Source organism: Hipposideros armiger, unplaced genomic scaffold, assembly GCF_001890085.2.
Source record: "Hipposideros armiger isolate ML-2016 unplaced genomic scaffold, ASM189008v1 scaffold_284, whole genome shotgun sequence".
In the NCBI taxonomy this organism is placed as follows: domain Eukaryota; kingdom Metazoa; phylum Chordata; class Mammalia; order Chiroptera; family Hipposideridae; genus Hipposideros; species Hipposideros armiger.
This window is the reverse complement of record NW_017731634.1, coordinates 562229-579506: the sequence shown is the minus strand read 5'-3', so window position 1 is coordinate 579506 and position 17278 is coordinate 562229. Positions and strand designations below refer to the sequence as shown.

General features: G+C 61.4%; 2 protein-coding genes across 3 annotated transcripts in view; one reads left to right on the top strand and one right to left on the bottom strand.

Annotated features, from left to right (window-relative positions):
- LOC109391140 (translation initiation factor IF-2) overlaps positions 1-17278 on the bottom strand; it is a 102901-nt gene that overhangs the window by 31310 nt on the left and 54313 nt on the right. The gene's annotated exons all lie outside the window — the stretch shown is intronic.
- The window catches only part of PRDM16 (PR/SET domain 16), a 286551-nt gene continuing 271875 nt past the window's right edge, over positions 2603-17278 (top strand). For both annotated transcript variants that reach the window (XM_019658562.1, XM_019658563.1), the window contains exon 1: positions 2603-2683. The gene's annotated coding sequence lies outside the window, so the exon portion shown is untranslated. The remainder of the gene's footprint in view (positions 2684-17278) is intronic.

Genomic DNA, 17278 nt, shown 5'->3' with positions numbered 1-17278 from the left:
GGATTTTTGAAAGTTGCCATGGGCATGTGGACTCCTGTGATTCTGTGGTCAGGCCACTGTGTTCCAGGAAGTGCCAAACAGAAGTGGTGACTCTGGCCAATGACCTTGGTCTGGGGAAAGCAGTGGCCGCAGCCAGTGTGGTCTGTGGCTGTCGGTGACCTAGAAACCTGAGTGCTCAGGGCGGGAGGCAGGGCACCCTGCCACAGCAGAGTGGCCACGGGAGGGGAACTCACAGTGCCAGGGTCGGGGGCCACGGGGATCTGTGGGTGGGGGCTGGGGCAGGGGGAAACCTGAGAGTGGGGTCCTGGAACAGCGGGGGGCCAGGGCAGTGCACGCCTGAGTTCCCAGCCTGCTTTTCCTCTTCCTCGTGCTTCTAAGCATCTCTAGGGTGGCTGTGGAATTCTCGGAATGGAGTGACTTAAAAATAAATCCACATTAAGTGTACGGTGCATTTCTCAGGATCAGAATCTGTAGGTCAGTTGGTCAGAGGGCGGTTTGGACAAGTGAGAGCAGCCATCTCAGCCCCTTGTAGGTTCAGGGCCAGGGCCAGGGACCCTGCAGAGAGCGGCTGTCACTTCCACTGGGCCCTGGTGTGCGGTGACGGGGAGGTGACTTTCATGCTGGTGACCAAGAGAGCATTTCACTTATTGGCTTGAACAGCCTGGTTTCGTGGAAAACACTGTGTCCCCTGAGCTCTGTGCCAAGAAGGAATGCCACACCTTCTGCACAGCCGTGGATGGCCGCTGTCCATTGCTGCTGGAGTGAGCAGGGACTGGGCAGGGGGGGGGGGAGCCTCTGGCTTCCTGCGGTCAGGAGCTGGGGACTTGCCCTGGTGCTGTCACCGTGGGGACTCCAGGTGACATCTTGCTCCCCTGGGAGAAAATCCCGTGGGCCAGGCAGGGGGTAGGGGCTGCACACGTCCGGGCTGGGGGCTTCCCTCCTGCTCGTCCCCTCAGTGGTTGGGGCCGCAGAGGCACAGAAGCTTTGGTGCCTGGTAACTCAGCACTCATGGCCAGAGCCTTCCTAGGGCGGCATGGGGAAGTTTCCTTGTTGGGTGAGACAAAGCCAGGATGGGGCGAGGCTGGGGACTGGGACCGTGGGACGCCTCTGCCACTCCAGGTCCCCTCCCATGTCCCCACACTACCATGCGCAAGTGGCCATCTTGTGGTTCTGCGGCTCCCTCCAGCCCGGGACATGGTCACCCGGGGCCCTCAGGCTGGTGCTTACTGGGTTCTGGCTGGGGCGCTGGAACGGGCGCTGGCAGGTGGCCAGGGGCCTCCCACTGCCCTGTCTTCTGTCTGTGATGAGAAGGGCGGTTTCGTCCTTATCCCAGCAGCCCTGCCGCGGGGTCAGTGTGGCCTGAGCACCCCGTGCCTGCCCCGAGAAGCAGGTCTCACTCAGAAGAGACCTGGGCTCACCATCTGGGGTTTGCAGACAAAGCAGCCACTGAGGACAAGGTGTGCACATATGTGACAGTCTGGGGCGTGGTGAGGTGTGCAGCTGAGGCTGCGAGGCTGGCAGCAGCTGAGGGAGGCAGAGGCCCTGGTTCTGGTCCCTCCTGGGGCCTCTGCGGCCACAGCCTTAGCATATTCAGAGGAGGGGGTTGGGCAGGTGGCCACTGCAGCCGGCCTGCCTCGGCAGGTGCGGATTTTGGACAAAGCCAGGTCCAGACAGCCCTGGGGGACGCTGTGCCCATTTGAGACCCGGCTGGGCCTGCAGGTGCTGTGAGCAGCCTTGGTCCAGGCCCAGGAGAGCAGGGGCTGAGCGGGCAGGGGTTGGCGCAGGGCTGTCTCTGTTGAGTCAGGGGTGACTTGTAGGGGTGTATTCGTCACTTGACGGCGTCCGGGGGGCGGTGCCATCTGCTTTGGATGTGCTCTGGGGAGCCAGGGGCCTCCTCACACTGTCCCCACCCCACGGTCCATGGCTTATAACCGAAAGCCCCCTCCTCTGGGCAGAGCGGGTTTGCTGACAGGCACTGGTGTCAGAATGGAACTCGGGTCAGCGGGGAGGTCACCCACCCTCCTCGCCTCTCTCGCTGTTCTGCGAAGGGCCAGTGGCCTCGGTGCGGACCATCCCACCTCCCCCAGGAGCTCCAGGAGCCTGCCCTCCGCTCAGCCTGGACCGGGCGGCCTGCGACACCTCGCTCCGCGCGCCTGACCGGTGGGCGCGTTGGGTGCGGTGCGCATGCATGCAGACCTGGTCCACGGGCGGCCGCAGCCACGAGCCACCCAGCCTGCCTTCCCCGCACCTTCCACCCCGCGTGGGGGCGCCCCGCTGCTGCTCCTCCCCCGCCCTCGCCCCTGCCCGGACCCCGCAGGCCTCGGGGCCTTCCTCGCGGCCCCCACGCTGAGGGGCTGTTCTGAACCCCGGTCTCCCGGCCTTGGCCAGGTTGGACCTCGAGCTGGGAAGAAATGAGGTCATCGGAGGGGGGCGGCGGGGGTGCGCTCGGAGCAGAACCCACGCCTCTGGCCTCCCGCTGGGCGAGGTGAGACCCGCTGACCAGCCCCTTCCCGGCTCCCAGCTCGGCCTCTTCCCCTTTTGCCGGCGCAGCGGTGACCCGCCCCGCCCGCCCCCTTGCCCTCAGTCCCAATGCCGCCTCCACCTGAACGCGTCCTGGGGCTGCGTGTCTGGGGCTCCCTCCTGCTGCTGGACCAGTGAGGACGGCGGCCGGGGCGCGGGGACGGTGAGTAGGTCTCCTGTGCACGCACAAGGCAGGGTGCCCCAGGCCTCGCTTCCTCGGGTGCCCTGTGCCCGCCTGTCCTTGGAGCCGCCAGGAAGGCGAGCCCAGCCTCCTCCACTGAGGGCCACCTGCCCAGTCGCCCCGTGAGACGGCCACTATCGTCTCTGGGGTCACGGGGGCCATTTGCCGGTGACTTGGTGCTCCAGTTTCAAGGGTGCCAAGGCCATGCTCCTCACGCCCCCCCCACCCCCCTGCGTTCTGTTCCTCAGAGTTGCGCTCAGGGAGTGTCCGCTCCTTCCGGCACCTTCTGAAAGAGGGACAGCCTTGTGCCCTGCGCCACGTGCCTGCCCATTGGTACCTGGGGAGTGGGTGTCCTTGGGGACCGTGAGGCTGGGGCTGGGGTCAGAGATACTACCGCCCGTTTCCAGGGTGAGGACCCAGCAGTTCAGAGAAGCTGCCCGCGTTGCCAAGGTCACGAGGAAGGTCACGGCGGGGCAGTGGAGCCTCTGGTCTGGCTCTGCTGGAAAAGCTCGGATTCCTATGGGCCCTTTACTGGCAATGCGACCTCGGGCATTTCCTGACCTCTGTGCAGGATGGGTGCAAGGTTGCTCACCTGGCAGGACGCAGGAGAAGCACCTGCAAGGCCTCTGGTGCCTAGTACGCCGTCCTCAGTAATAATGACAACAGCAGAGAGTGGCAAGGCTGGTGTCCCGGCGTCCTGGTACGGGGGCCCCCTCAGTCAGCACCTCAGTAGGTGCTGGTCAGGACCCAGCTTCACAGAAACCACCGCTCTGGTCCGTGCCACAGTTGAAAGACCTTGAAAATGCGTCACTCCCCACACCCCTAAAAGTACTCCCCTCCTGGCCAGCCCCCTGTGCTGCTGTCCTGTCTCTGGCCAGAGAATTTCTGGGGGTCTCAGGGGCCCGGCTGCTGAGCCAAGCTGCTCCTTCTGAACCCTGGAGGGGCAGGGAAGCCACAGCCACAGGCCCAGCTGGGGGGCCTGAGAAGGCTCCCCTGAGATGCCAGGTGCTGGTGGGAGCTGGGTCCCTTGCAGAGATGCCCGGGGCGGCCCAGTCACATTGTCCACAGGGCAAGAGGCAGGTGGGGAAGCCGAGACGCTTGACAGGAGCCCACTCTAGGGTCTGCTACTGCCGCCTGGGAAGACCAGAGTGGGGGCTCCGCTGCGCCCATCACTGTGACATGCAGGCAGAGTCCCCACTCTGTCCAGGCAGCTCCCAGACAGAGCCCAGGCACTCTGGGGGGCGTCCCCACCTGGTCCTCTCGGGGACAGATTCTGGGCAACGACACTCCACTGTGGCTGTGGCCCTGGAGGCTTAGGAACTGCCCCTGCCTCCTCCACTGTTCACGCCACCCCGCGGGCAGGGCTCCGCTGAAGATCAAGGTCCGTCCCCGTTTGTAAAGGAGACACCTAGGCCGGCTGTGAACGCTCTGGGGTCATTCGGCCCCAAGTCCCCTAGCCATAGAAGGAGCAGCCCCTGAGTCCCCCACCAAACTCCTTCTGGCCAGGAAGGAGGGATTTGCCGGGAACAGGAGAGGGGACAGGTCTTGGGGAGCAGAGAGCTTCCCTATGGGCCAAGATCACTCACAAGCTTTTCAAACAGTCATGACTTCATTTGGGATAAACCAAATCAAACGGGGTGCCGTCCTACCTCACCGGGGCCGGGCTTCTCTGGGGCTGCAGGATGCTGAGCTGACCCACAGCCAGTAGCTTTGATGGCTGAGGATGGGGGTCAGAATGGCTGGGGGCGGGGGGGGGCAGAGAGGGGAGAACGCGGAGGTGTGAGGTGCGTGGGGCTTTGGGATAACCCCACGCCAGGCTGCTCAGGAAGGTGTTTGGCTTCGGGCACGTCTGTAACCAGCCTCAGCGGATGGGCTGGGGCCCTTACTGCTGCCCACAATGAGGACGCAGGCCCCCTGTGTGCTTGTCACTGGTTCCCCAAAGGCATGGACTGAGAGGCTGGTTTGCGTATTAACCAAAATGAGACCAGGGAAGGTTGTGGGTTCTGGTACTGACTGGTGTTGGGGTTTGGGGTCTGAGCCAGTGCCTCAGCTTGTTCCTGCTCTTGTGGAGTTTGGGGGTGCTCTGAGTACCCCCTGAGCATCCCAGAGGGGTGCTCTCCAAACTCCAGGCTTGCAGGGCCTGCAGACAATTGATGAATTTGCTCAGGACTTGGGGGCACGTTGACTCCTGCAACCTGGGGTCAGCCTTGGGGTGCCGCCTGCAGTAGGCATGTCAGGATGGGCATCCGAGGTGGTTTGAAAGGGAGGCACACCCACTGCACTCTGGACAGGCGGAAAGCAGCTGGAAGGGTGGACGGCTGAGGGGCTGCCTCTGCCCCACGTCATCTGAGGAGCGGCGAGAAGCCGGGCTCAGGGCAGGGATCACCTTGGGCGCACCGAGCGCTGCTCACCTGGACAGCAAGCCAGGTGGGGACACCTGTGAACGGCCCCCATCAGGGGAGACTCGTTAGGCAAGGATGCCATGGCTGAGGGGTTTTTCCTGAGTCCCCATGGGGACTTGGGGATGCTGGTCCCCTGACTCTGTCGTCTGAGGGGCTCAGACGCTGCCCAGTGCTGCCCTGTGTGTCTCTTGCTGGCATCAGTCGGAAGGAGGGTGGCGTTGGTGTCACTTTCCTTCCTTTCTCTTTGAGAACCCGATGTTTAGGGAGCAGATCATGACCGCAGGGCTGCCATGGCAGTCTCGTCACAGGCAGGATGGCGTCTCCCCACTACCCCTGTGTGAACATGGATCAGGGCCCCTCCCCCTGCCCTACCCCACTCCAGCGGCTTCGTTTCCCCCAGTTATCTACCCCATTTGGGGGTACAAGCAGAGGCATCTCTGCCCCTGGGTAGTCCCCACATCCTGGGACTGTATTGCATTCAGTTAAGGAGCATGGAGAGAGGTCTGGTGCCGTGGGGCCCCCAGGGCAAAGGAGGACCTTCCAGCTCTGCAACTTGGTCCCCGTATCTGTTCTTTGGGGAAGGGGCAGATGGACACGCTCAGTGGGCTTTTCAATGTGATCGTCTCTGCAGTGACGTTTCAGGAGTTGGCTCAGGCTGGGCTGAAGGTGGAAGGAGGCTCTGCAGGGAGGAAATTCCTGTCCTGCCTCTGTGGCTTTTGGGGGGCATGCTTTCTGCCTCTCCAAGCGGGGCAGAGGGGCCCCAGCACAGGACCTGGAGCTGGGCAGCCTTGCGGGGGTGCCGTGCCCCAGGAATGGCTGAGCTCACCTGCTCTGCCAAACACCCTATTTTCTCCCTTCATCTGATGAACTAAAAGTCAGCCACTTGTGGTTAGCATTTGTGGGTGCTCATGATGTGCTGGGTGTAAGCCAGGGTGCCTGGCCCTGGGAGTGGCCAGTGTGATGGGACAGACAGACGAGGCCCTGAGTCCCAGCTTGGAGGGTTAGGACTTTGAGAGAGTGATGCCAGGCCAGTTCCGCAGTGCAGGCTGCCCAGGCTGTCAAGGTGGCAGTGCCATGCCTGTGAGTTTGACATTTGCAGTGGTCGGTTTAAACACTGCCCTCCTCTACACCACAAAACCAGTTTTCATCATAACCTGGTAATGATCAGTCATAATCATTGCTTTCTTGATTCATTGCTTTAGTTTTAAAACAATGAACCCTTTAAAAGGAAGAAACTCCCATCGTCACTGAAATTTACACTTAGCGGACAAGACCTTCAGCCTCTGCAATTTGACTCTGTTTCTTCTCGGTGTTAGATTTTAAACTCGAATCAGGTCCCTGGCGGTCAGGTGCAATGGCGGGACGGGAGGGACTCCATGCGGCTTCTCCCACTTTGCGGGGCCCCAGGATCGGCAACAGTCCATCCCCAAAACCCCAGCAGTTGAACTTGCCCTCAAACAGGTTGTGCCTGACGGGGCCGTGGTGGCCGCAGTTCTCGAGCAAACTCTCACACCTGACACGAGGTAGGGGACGGAGGCCTGCATGTGAGCTCGGGCGAAGCGCCCACATGCATCAGTCTAGCTCTGTGTCGTTGCCGCGGTTGTTGGGGACGTTGTCACAGACCAAGGTCTGTCTATGGGGAGCGGGGTGTCATCCCTGACGGGGATTGGGGTTGCCACGTGCGGTGATAATAGAAAGCAGATGACCCTCAGCTGCTTTTGTTATTGTTTTAAATTCTCTGCCTGGTGCCCTCTCTTGCTGGGCCACTCCCATCTCCCTGACCCTGGGTGGTGGCCAGGGATGGATGTATGTCTGGGAGGTAGACATAGGCTGAGTGGGAACATCTTGTGTGTGTTGAGCGAACGGTGGGCAGAAGGGGTGGCTGGGGCGAGGGGTGACAGCGAGTGATGGTGCCAGGACTGTCTCGGCAGAGCCAGGCTCCCTGGGGTATGACAGGTGGGTCTGGACAAGCCCCTCCCCTGGGCTTCTCCCCTTCTGGAAGGGGGCCATGGGAGGGTGGAGGGAGACGGCCCGTGTGGTCCTCTAGAGCCTGGTTCTGAAACACCCCAGGGCTTGTTGGCTGTGTGGGTTGGTTCCCAGGGACCCCAGATCCAAGGGAGGCAGGCTCCCAGGGGTCAGGTGATGGGGCTCCGGTGTCCCTGGGCTTTGACAGGAAACCTATGTCTAGGCACTTGGCACCCTGGCCATGAGCCAACCAGGGAAGCGTCTGCTGCCACTGCCCACCCCACCACGGGTGCTGGTTATTGTGAAGAGAGGTGACAGCGAAACCCTCAGAGGGTCCCTGAACACCCCTCCAGACCTCCACCACCCCTTGGACAATGGGACCCTTCACAGGTGTCTCCCAGCTCCTGTCACACAAGCTTAAAGAAGGGAATTGGGCAGTCCTTTTGGAAGGGGATGCCGTGAGAGCCCAGCTGCTGCCTCGAGCCCCCATTCAGGTATGTGCTCTGGGAGCACCCCTCCCTTGTCACATTCCCACCAGAGAGAAAGGAGCCCCAGGCTGCGCTGTGAGAGCTCTTTGGTTGTTTCAGAGGGTGCGGGAAGGAGAGGTCTGGGCCAACTGCGGTCCGTGGACCTGCCTGGGCTTGGGGTGGAAGACGCTGGATAAACGTGGTCCTCGCCTTCGGATAAGTGCAGTCAAGAAGGGGAGATGTGACCAGTGCTCCTGGTCCCTGTACTGGAGCCCCCCCACACACACACCGCTCCCCCAAAAGGTAGAGGTGGAGGCTGAGCTGTTGGAAAGGGCGGAGCGCACTCAAGGTGACTTCTGGCCCTTTGCCACGTGCTGACATCCTGGCTGGAGTCTGCAGGAGCGGGGAAGCATTGCCAGTTGCCAAAGGGTCCCTTAAAAGGTCCAGGACCCGGACAGGGGTCCTGCTGGGGAGGCGGCGTCCTGAGCTGCACGGGCTGCACTGTCTGTGGGAGATGCGATTGGAGCAGATGCTGCCTCGGGTTTGGGTGGGGCTCAGCTGGCCCACCGGGCACGGGAGACCCTGACGGGAAGCCTGCTGGCGCTGCCCCTTGGTTGGGGGAACAAAGATTGTGCCAAGGTGAGCTCAACTTTCTCCCCTCCTCCCCGCTGCTGGCCGGGGTGGCCTCGCAGACACTCTTCCCTGAGAGATAGTGGCTTCCATCCAATGCTCCTCCGCTAATCACCAGCCATCGTGGGAAAGGCCCAAGATGAGGGCCAGAGGCAGCACATTGTCTGGGGGAGATTAAAGCCCCAGCGCCCAGAGCGGCATTGTCTGGGCAGCGGATAAATCTTCGTGCTGTCACTCAGACGCTGAATTAAATCCCCCCTTGTTTCTGAAGGGGCTTATCTGTGCTGAATGGGCGGCCGTACAGCAGCGCGAGCGACGTGTTTTTGAGCGGCTGTCCCGGGCACCTTCTGAGCAGAAGCATCTGAGGAGGGAACGCCGTGTGCGACAGGCGGCACCTCTCCTGGCGGGAGGGTGGGCTCCACTGGAGGTCGTGTGCCCTGTGGGACATGCATCGCACAGGGCTGGGCACAGGACGGCCAGGAACCTGTGGGGTCCCCAGCAGAGCCGGCCAGGGGAGGGGCCCAGAGAGGGTTCGAACTTGGCCAAGTCAGAGGGTGAGCAGCAGGGCAGCCTGAGGCTGAGAAGGAGTGGACCTGTGGGCTCCAGAACCTCCCAGAGAAGCCACCCCATCCCTGGGGACATGTTGCGTTTCGGTGACAGCCCTCAGGGCTCATCCCCAGCTCTGACCAGCGGCAGGGCGACCTAGGGCACCTCTCCCAGACGGCACTGTTGGATTCAGTAGACCCACCTTCAGTCTCCGGCCATTTGGGGAAGTGCTCATCAGGGTTTTGCGAAGTGCCCCCCAGTTCACAGGGTTTGGCGCTCTTCTGTGGAAATCTGTGGCTCTGTTCGTACCTCTAGTCTCTCCTTGGAAGGAAGACCACAGCCATCGGCTGAATGGGCAGACGGTCCCTGTGACCAGAATTTTTTGAGTTCAGAGCAGAGCAGGAAGAAACTTATGGGGAGCGACAGCCCCGCCTGTGCCCAACCCGGGCCGCGATGGCAGGTGGTGTGCCCACCCGGTCTGGTCCAGAACCTGGGCCAGAACCTTCCGTCTTCTGCTTCCTGTCGGTGAGGTGGCGCTGTGTTGGACATTCGTCACAGCCCGTGTTTCTGAACGTCACGGCCAAGTAGAGGACCTCAGTTCTGGGCGGAGCGCATGGCTTCTTCAGTCCGTCCTCTCATTAGACCAGAAGCCAGTGGTCCTGTGTGTGGTGGGGACGTGCGTTCAGGCTTGTCTCAGGCATGGGCCCGGGAAGGTCCCGCACACCCTCCCTGACCTTACAGACTCCAGGCCACACGTGGGCCACAGCAGGAAGGCGGGCGCTTAGGCCCTTCCCTGTGAGTCTGGACTAGCTTCCTGTAGGTCCCTGGGGCCCTCGACAAACTGCCACCGATGGGGCAGCTTAAGTCACAGACACGCTCTCCTAGCTCTGGAGGCCCAAAGTCCAAGATCCACGTGTCGGCACGGCTGGTTTCTTCTCCTTGGCGTGTAGACGGCCGTCCTCTCCCTGTGTCCTCGCGTAGTCATCCCTCTGTGCGTGTCTTTGTCCCATCTCCTCTCTTATAAGGACACCAGTCACTCTGGATCAGGGCCACCCTAGTGGCCTCACTTTACCTCAATCACCTCTGAAAAGACCCCGTCCCCAAATACAGTCACATCCCGAGGTCTTGGGGGTCGGGACTTAAAGATACCAATTTTGGGGGACACGGCTCAACCCGACACAATGCCCTTCGCCACCATCTGTGTTGACCCGTGGTTGGACTTCACTCTGGCTCAGAGCATCGCTGTCTGTGATGATAGTCTAATGCAGCCCCAGAAATGGGATTGCACATGGGCCCCAGGAACACCCAGTCCCCCCGAGAGGTGAGGCAGAAACATCTGGCGTGGGGATGTCCTGAACACTGAGCCCCGAAAGAGAGCGGGCCTCCGGCGGCCCCGTGAGCGGAAGTACCGGGAGGGGCGAGGAGTCTGCAATTAGCACGGAGGAAGGCTGCTTTCTGAAAGGCCAAAGGAGCTTAAAGAGCGGCCTTGAGCCTCTGAAACGGCCATGGAAATCAGGGCTTGACTGGAGAGCACAATTTTTCTCATTTCTGTGGGGTTGAGCCTTTTCAAAAAGATTTCAAGAGAATAAAATCAACAGGCCCCAGGAAATTTGCATATGGCTACTTAACATCAATTCTTTATTTTTTTTTTTTAAAAGAAATAAACACATCCTCAAACTTCCCCATCCACAGGGCGGGACTACCCTGGGAGTTAACGGTTCAAACCTTTACAATTTTTAAAAACCCAACAGCTTTCCATAACAAAAGGCAAAATTCACAAACAAATTGCCTTCCCCTCCCAAGGCTGCTCCTTGGCCCGGTGAAGGCGTGTTGACAACACACAGCTCCTTGGGTCACCGTTGAATGGCGGATCCCACGGAGACAGGGTCCCCCAAGGTCTGTTGAGAACAGCGTGGCTCAGGAGCCTAAGTGCACGTCTCCCCCTTCCAGTCTTTTCAGAGCCAGCTAACGAGCGGCATTGTGGGGACTGGGAGGCAGCCTCCACAGCAAGCGGGGCTGCGCAGAGTCAGCCCAGGAGCAGCTGTTCTTGCTGGGAGGTGCTGGAAGGCCAGGGCCTCCGTGGACTGGGGCTTGTAGTTCTAGAAGCAGGTGTGTGCTGTGAGTGGCTGCAGCCTGTCCCAGGTTTGGGAGGGGCATTTGATGAACAGCGGTGGAGGTCATGGGGTGCCAGGGCAGCAGGGGGCCCCCAACCTGAGGACTGCCCAGGGGAGAATCACCTTTACTCCTCCGCCTGCCTACCTGTCTGGGTGCACCTCTCAGGGCTCTAGGGGATAGGGTGCACAAGCTGGTCCCCCAGAAGCCCCCAGCCCAGCCGTGAATAGGGGTGCAGGAACAAGTGCCCACTGTGCACCCCCTCCGCACTTTTGGGGGCACAAGCTCACGGCCCTCTCCTAGCCCCCCTCTCACCTCTGATCTTGAGTTTGGGCCTCCCTCCTCCCTGCAGAGTCCTCACAGCTCACGCGCCCACCGTGTGTGGCCTTGCCCCTAGCCGTGCAGCTCTAGGGTGCGGGCATCACCTCCAGGAGACCATGAGCCCAGGGCAGGGATGGCTTCCCCGCTTGACCTGGCGCCCAAAACGCAGGGGAGGCTCTCAGGAGACGTGGATGGGCTTCACGACTTGTCCACCAGAAGGGCGGGCACCGGTTGTGCAGAAGGGCGGGATGGGACAGACTTGGCTCAGGAGTGTCCGGCGGGGGGACAGGCCAGCTCAGCTCCCCAGGCTGCCGGCCCGCACCAGCACAGTGGCGGGAGGCCAGTGCGGGGCCACAGGCTCTCCCCGGAGGAGCGAGGGAGCCAGTGTCTTGGAGGCTGTGTGCTGGGCTGCTGGAGCTCCACCCCGGAGAGGCCACTTGCCACCTGCTGGCCTCCCTGGGCTCAGCCTCTAAGGAGGCTGAGAGCAAACCCATGTCCATTTTGTCCTGTCCACTCTCTGGGCCATTGTGGCCGTCCTGTCTCCTCCATGGTCCGCCCCAGCACAGGGGCCTGGCTGCTCACCTCTGGCCCAAACGCGTCTTGCTCCCACTCTCCATGCAAAGACAGGAGCCCTGGTAGGTGACAGATCATAGAAGCCCTGGGTGGACGCTCCCTTAGCCAGTGGATGGTCAGTGGACTCTTCTGGAAGCCCAGTGGCGGGCAGGACGCTTGGCCTTCTCACAGTCGCTGGTCTGGACCCCAAAGGGTTAAGGAGTGAGTGCGGGGGCTTTGTTCAGGGTGTCTCATCGTGTAACCCGCAGCCTGTCCCCAATCCCTTCCTCATGACCGTGATTAGCAGGGCCCGGGATGAATAGGCCAGGCCGATTCCTATGGTAACCTTCAAAATGCATTCCTGGGCAGGCTGGCCTCCCCAGTAATTACATTCCTAGCTCAGCCCACAAACAGCATGCTAATTAGCCCCTGGAGAGAGCAGGCTGCGGTTCCCTCCCTGAGAAAGGGCCCAGGAGGCAACTCCTGTTTGCAGCCCCTCCCCTCCCCTCCTCAATCGCGAGGTGCCTGGGTGCCCAGGGTGTTTAGGCCAAGCTGCCGCAGAAAGCCCAGGATGGGGAGCAGGGACAAGGGAAAGAGGGTCCTGACAGCCTGTCTCCTCTCCCCTGCCTGGGCAGCCCTCAGTGCATCCTCTGGGGGGTCCACTTGTGCTCCCACTTGGGGGGGGTGTCCTATAAGGTCAGCCCAGAAACCTGGGGCAGGACCCTTCCTGGAGGGATGCCCAGGCCAGCTCCTTGGTAGTACCTGGAGCCCTGTTGGGGTGGGCATGGGGGTGCAGGCTGCACAGCCTCAGTGAGAGCAGCTGCCAGCGGCTGGCAAGCGTGGTGTTGTGGAGGGCGACCAGGCCTGTGCAGAGCACACGGGAGGCTCCGGGTGAAACGGACGTGGGGGCGAGACCCAATTGGCGCCCGAAGTAGAGACACGGGGCACAGGGAAGGAGTGCTTGGCCCTGCGGCTGGGCAGAGCTTGGTGCGATCTGGGGGTGCGAGAGGGGTTGCAGGGCGAGGGCCCAGTGGCTTTGCTGGGCCGTAAGAAGCCACAGAAAGGCTTGCGGCAGGGATAACGGGTGGGGGGCGTGTGTAACCTGGGCCTGTCAAAGACAGCCCAGGCTCCAGCACAGAAAACAGATTCCAGAGGTGCCTGCATGGGCGCAGGTGAGCGGCTCCCGCTGCGGTCTGGGTGGGGAAGTGATGTCTGGGCGAGGCCAGGTGGGCACATGTGAGAGGGCTTGGGAGGCAGAGCTGGCAGGAACTGCTGATGGATTGCAGGTGGGTCATCCCAGGTTTCTGTCCTGACCAGCAGGGCCTATGGGTCTTTTGGCCGGGGCCCACGCGGGGGGCACAGCCGTTACAGAACCAGCACCAGTCTGACATGGTGATCTTGGCTTGGATGGCACCACTGCCTACTGGGCAGGTGTGGCCCCAAGAGCTTGATCCTGGGGCCAGCAGGAAGCAGAGGGGGTAGGACCCCCCCCCACTGGTTTGCGGTCTGGGGACAGGCCCTGGGGTCAAGTCCGGCAACGTGGCCTTGGGTGGGCAGCTCAGACCTGTCAGGGTCAGGGTCGGTGGATGAGGCTGCTGTGGCCGAGGGCTGTGGAGGCTGGAAACAGGGCCCGGCTGGCCTGGGAGCCCAGGTGGCTCAGCTGGGAGCTTAGGAAGGATTACGATTTAGAAGCCGCAGTTCCTTGGTGTCAGTCTGCTCAACTAATTCTCATGTAAATAGAGCAATCCTTTAAGTATATATCATTTAATGCTCAACCTGGAGCCTGGAGATCTCCTTAACACCAGCCACTGGAAGTACCTGCCAGTTACTCCTGTGGTGTCAGCCCAAGTCCCCTGGGCTGCGCTGTGGTAAACCCTGGCATCACCATCATTATGGGAAGGGCCTGGGGGATTTTCATCCCCTATTGTCCTCCGCTCTGGGAAGACATCTCAGAACTGCCTTCCCTTGTTAGGAGCACACATGATCCCAGGACCTCTGCCGGCCAAACCCCAGGCACCTCCCCAAGGTGCGGCCCCCAGAGGGTCTCTGTCCACCCTCTGCCCGGCCATGGCCAAGTGCCAGCCCGCCACAGCCACCCCCTGTGGCCAGCCTGGGGCTGGGCTCTCCTGGGGGGTCCTAAGTCGAGCGCGTGTGGCTCCTCGGGCAGAGCCACCGGCCCCACCGTGGTCGCCTGTGTAAGAGGCCTGCCCCACACCTGCCACGCTTTTTCCTTCCTCGGGGAAATCCACTTTACAGCTTGGGGACATGCCCACAGCACGAGTCTGAAACCTAACGTGTGTAGGGTGACGGGAGGGAGCACGTGCAGCTCAGGGCCACCAGTCTTGTCTTCCGTCCTCAGAGGGTTTGTGTCTTAGTTAATAAACCCTTCCCCACCCCACTTCCAGGTCATCTTTTGGAAGTTTCGAAGGGTTGTTCCCATAGCTGAGCCCCCAGCCCTCTGTGGTGAGTTGGTGTGCACGGCGTGAGGTAGGGGTCTGACCTTACCTTCTGCACCCCATGGCAGCCACGCTTCACTGGGGTGGAGTGGCAGGTCTGGTCTCTGTCGTCTGAGATGTCCCCAGCTCACCTGCAGTGTCACCCTTGTGATAGGGCCAAGTTCTGTGCGAGGGAGGCTCTGTTTCTGGGTCTCCTGTCCTTCCCATCAGTCAGTGGGTCCTAGCTGGCGCACCTGAGAGAACTGCCTCAACAACCACTGTACAGTCGTAGCAGGCACAGCCACACGTGTCCCCGCCGTGCCAGCCGCTGGCCAAGCCTTGAGGGCAGGTGGCGGAGAGCGAGGTCCCCCAAGGTGGTGAGGCCCAGGGGGGCTTGACCCAGAGTGACCTGGGCAGCCCCCCTCTGCAATCCTGGATCTAGAAACTGGGGGGCCTCCGGCGCAGCTGCTCCAGGCCAGACCGAGAGAGGCCATGATGCCAGTTCTTTTCTGGAAAGGAGACAATTTGAGCAGGAAAGCCTGAGGCAGCAACCCCTTGTCACTCCAAAATGACCACAGATTGTTCGGAAAGGTATGGTAAAAATTTAAAAATAGAGTAAAATAGAGTGGCATACATTGAGAACGTAGGTGTGTGCTGTGTGGTGCCCTCCAGAAGCGGGGGTTTGGCCTTCTGGCCGGCCCTGGCAGGTCCTCGTGTCGTGGGGCCGCGTGCTGACTCTTCTCGTCAGCGTTTTGCAGGTGGGTGGGCTGCCAGCTTGTTAGATGAGGCGGAACTCCATGCATACTGCCTCGGACTTGCTATTACTGATTATTATTTTACTGTTAGCCATGGGATGGCACCGTCTGGGAAGCAGCCACATCCCACAGCCCAGGGACGCGGCGCTGTGACGGCAGCCTGCTGAGCGCCGGCCCTCAGCATAGCCTCCTAAGCAGACACTAAAGTGATTCTGCTCCACGGCACCCCCTCCCCAAGTCAACTATCTTTTAATAACTGTCTGATAGTTACTGCTCCCTGAGGGGACTCGTGAAGCATCACAAGCCATTAGACCAGGGGCTCCGGCCAAGGATTAATTGAGCAGCGATTAGGAAATTGCTTCACGTGGTGCAGACAACTGTGGTCGTCAGTGACTGGATCGAATTCTCCCCAGGGGCAGGTGGGGGGGGGGACATGCCCGCCTGTGTGTTGGAGCAAGGAGCTGACACCTGAAGGAAGTCCTGAAGGTATAGTGGGGTTGCCATGCGCGGGGCAAGCAGGTGAATTTGATCAGTGACTGGTGTGTTTTCAGGGGAAGCTCCTCTGTGTTGGAAATTGGCTCCAAGTCACAGGATTGCAGCATCACTGCTGTGCGGACGCAGACAAGCCCAGAGACTCAGCCGCGTCCCCGGGGGGAGGGGGGGGCAGGGGTGCGGTGCCTGACGCTGCTGCCTTTCAGCCCTAGCTTGTGGTTTAGAGAACACGGCGACGATTGGCATCGTGGTGACACGTGCGCTGTGCTGTGCTAGGAGCCTTCCTTGCAGTGTTTCTTTACTCATCTCATGCCCCCCCCCCCCCCCCCCCCCCGCACAGCTGGGGGAGGGCGTGGCTGACCTACTGGTGGGCACACGGCTTGTGCAGAACAGGGGCAGCCGAGAACTCGGCTTATCTGACTTCGGGCCCCAGGTCCTAGCCGGAGCCCATAGACGTTCTGATGACACCAAGGGTCTCTGGCTGCTTCGACCTGGCCTCTTCCGTGCGGCTGCTGCCAGGAGGGCCCCGTGCACAGGAGCTGCCGAGAGTGGAAGACCCTGCAAAAGGAAAAGCCGGGGCTTAGCTGGGGCTTAGCTGAGGAGGTAGGGGCCCACACCCCGATACCTGCACCTTAAACACTCCCTGGGAACCCTGAGTTCTCCCATCATCCCTGGTGACCCCCTAGCACGGCTCTCATACCTTCTGTGTGGCTGGAGGCTGCCCTTCTCCTGCCCCAGGAAGGCCCGTGTGAAGACTGGTTGCTTAGAGACCATGAGTTATTCTTTGAAGCTGGGGCTGTGCTAACGGGCTCCTCAGCTCACTCGCCCAGGCCGTGAGGAGGCTGACCCCCGGGCCTGTCCTTCGGGCCCTGGCCTCCCGGAGACCTCCTGGGCCGGGTCCCAAGGGCAGGGCGGTGTGGGGAGGGGACACAGCAGTGTCCTCTCCAGGGTGCTGGGGAGACAGCCCAATCAGGGTCCCCAGCTCCCCCATCACGTCACCTCTTCCTGGTGGTCCATGGCAAGTGGGACCTGGGACCCCTGCAGGAGTTCCTGTTTGTCCCACCGAAGGCTCGCTCTGTCTCCCTAATATTTAAATTAGCGGATTTTAGTGATTCTGGTTGGACCTAAAGTGGCCTTTCCTCAGTAAAGTCATGCAGACCAACAGCCACAGAGGCGTTTAGTTTTGTTAGGGTGCCTGGTTAGCTTGGGGGACATTTCTTTGCCCTCACGTGGTGTCTGAGTTGTGGGGTTCCTGTGGTCCTGGAGAGAAGGTTCTGGACGTGGCAGCCTTCGCATCACTGCAGCCGGGAGCGAGAGCTCCAAGCAAGGCAGGCCCAGGGGCCATCGGCTCCAGAGGCGGCCCAGGGCGTGGGCCGTGCGAAAGGACACAAGCTGGGCGACGTGACCTGGGCCAGTCCGCGGACAAGAACGGCTGCCTCGTGGTTGACCTGCTGGGGCTTCTGGGAGAGAGATGTCAGAATGACGGGCTCAGAGATGGACCACATCCGGGCAACATGGCCGGCGGCAGGCTTGGTGGGACGCGGCCCCGAGCCCGCAGGCCGCTGTGTGTGTGCCGGGACAGGAGGACTTGGAGGCTGGAGACCCCACGCCGGCTCCCGAGGAGGCCAGCCCCAGCCCGGGGCCTGCTGCCTGCCTCCCACATCCCGGGGGGGGGGGACAGGTGGACAGGAGAGAAAGGGCTTCGCCTCTTGCACCCCTCATTGGGGCAGGTGTGCACAGGCCTCTGTGTGTTCCCTGAGGTGGTGAGGGGGCGCGGTGGACAGGGAGGGGGTGCTGACAGGGAGGGGTCCGCGCACACAGTCAGGATTCTTGTCACAAGGGCTGAGAGCCGGGAAACCTGAGTGCAGGACCCGACTGAGGGCTTCTGTCAGAAGGGGGT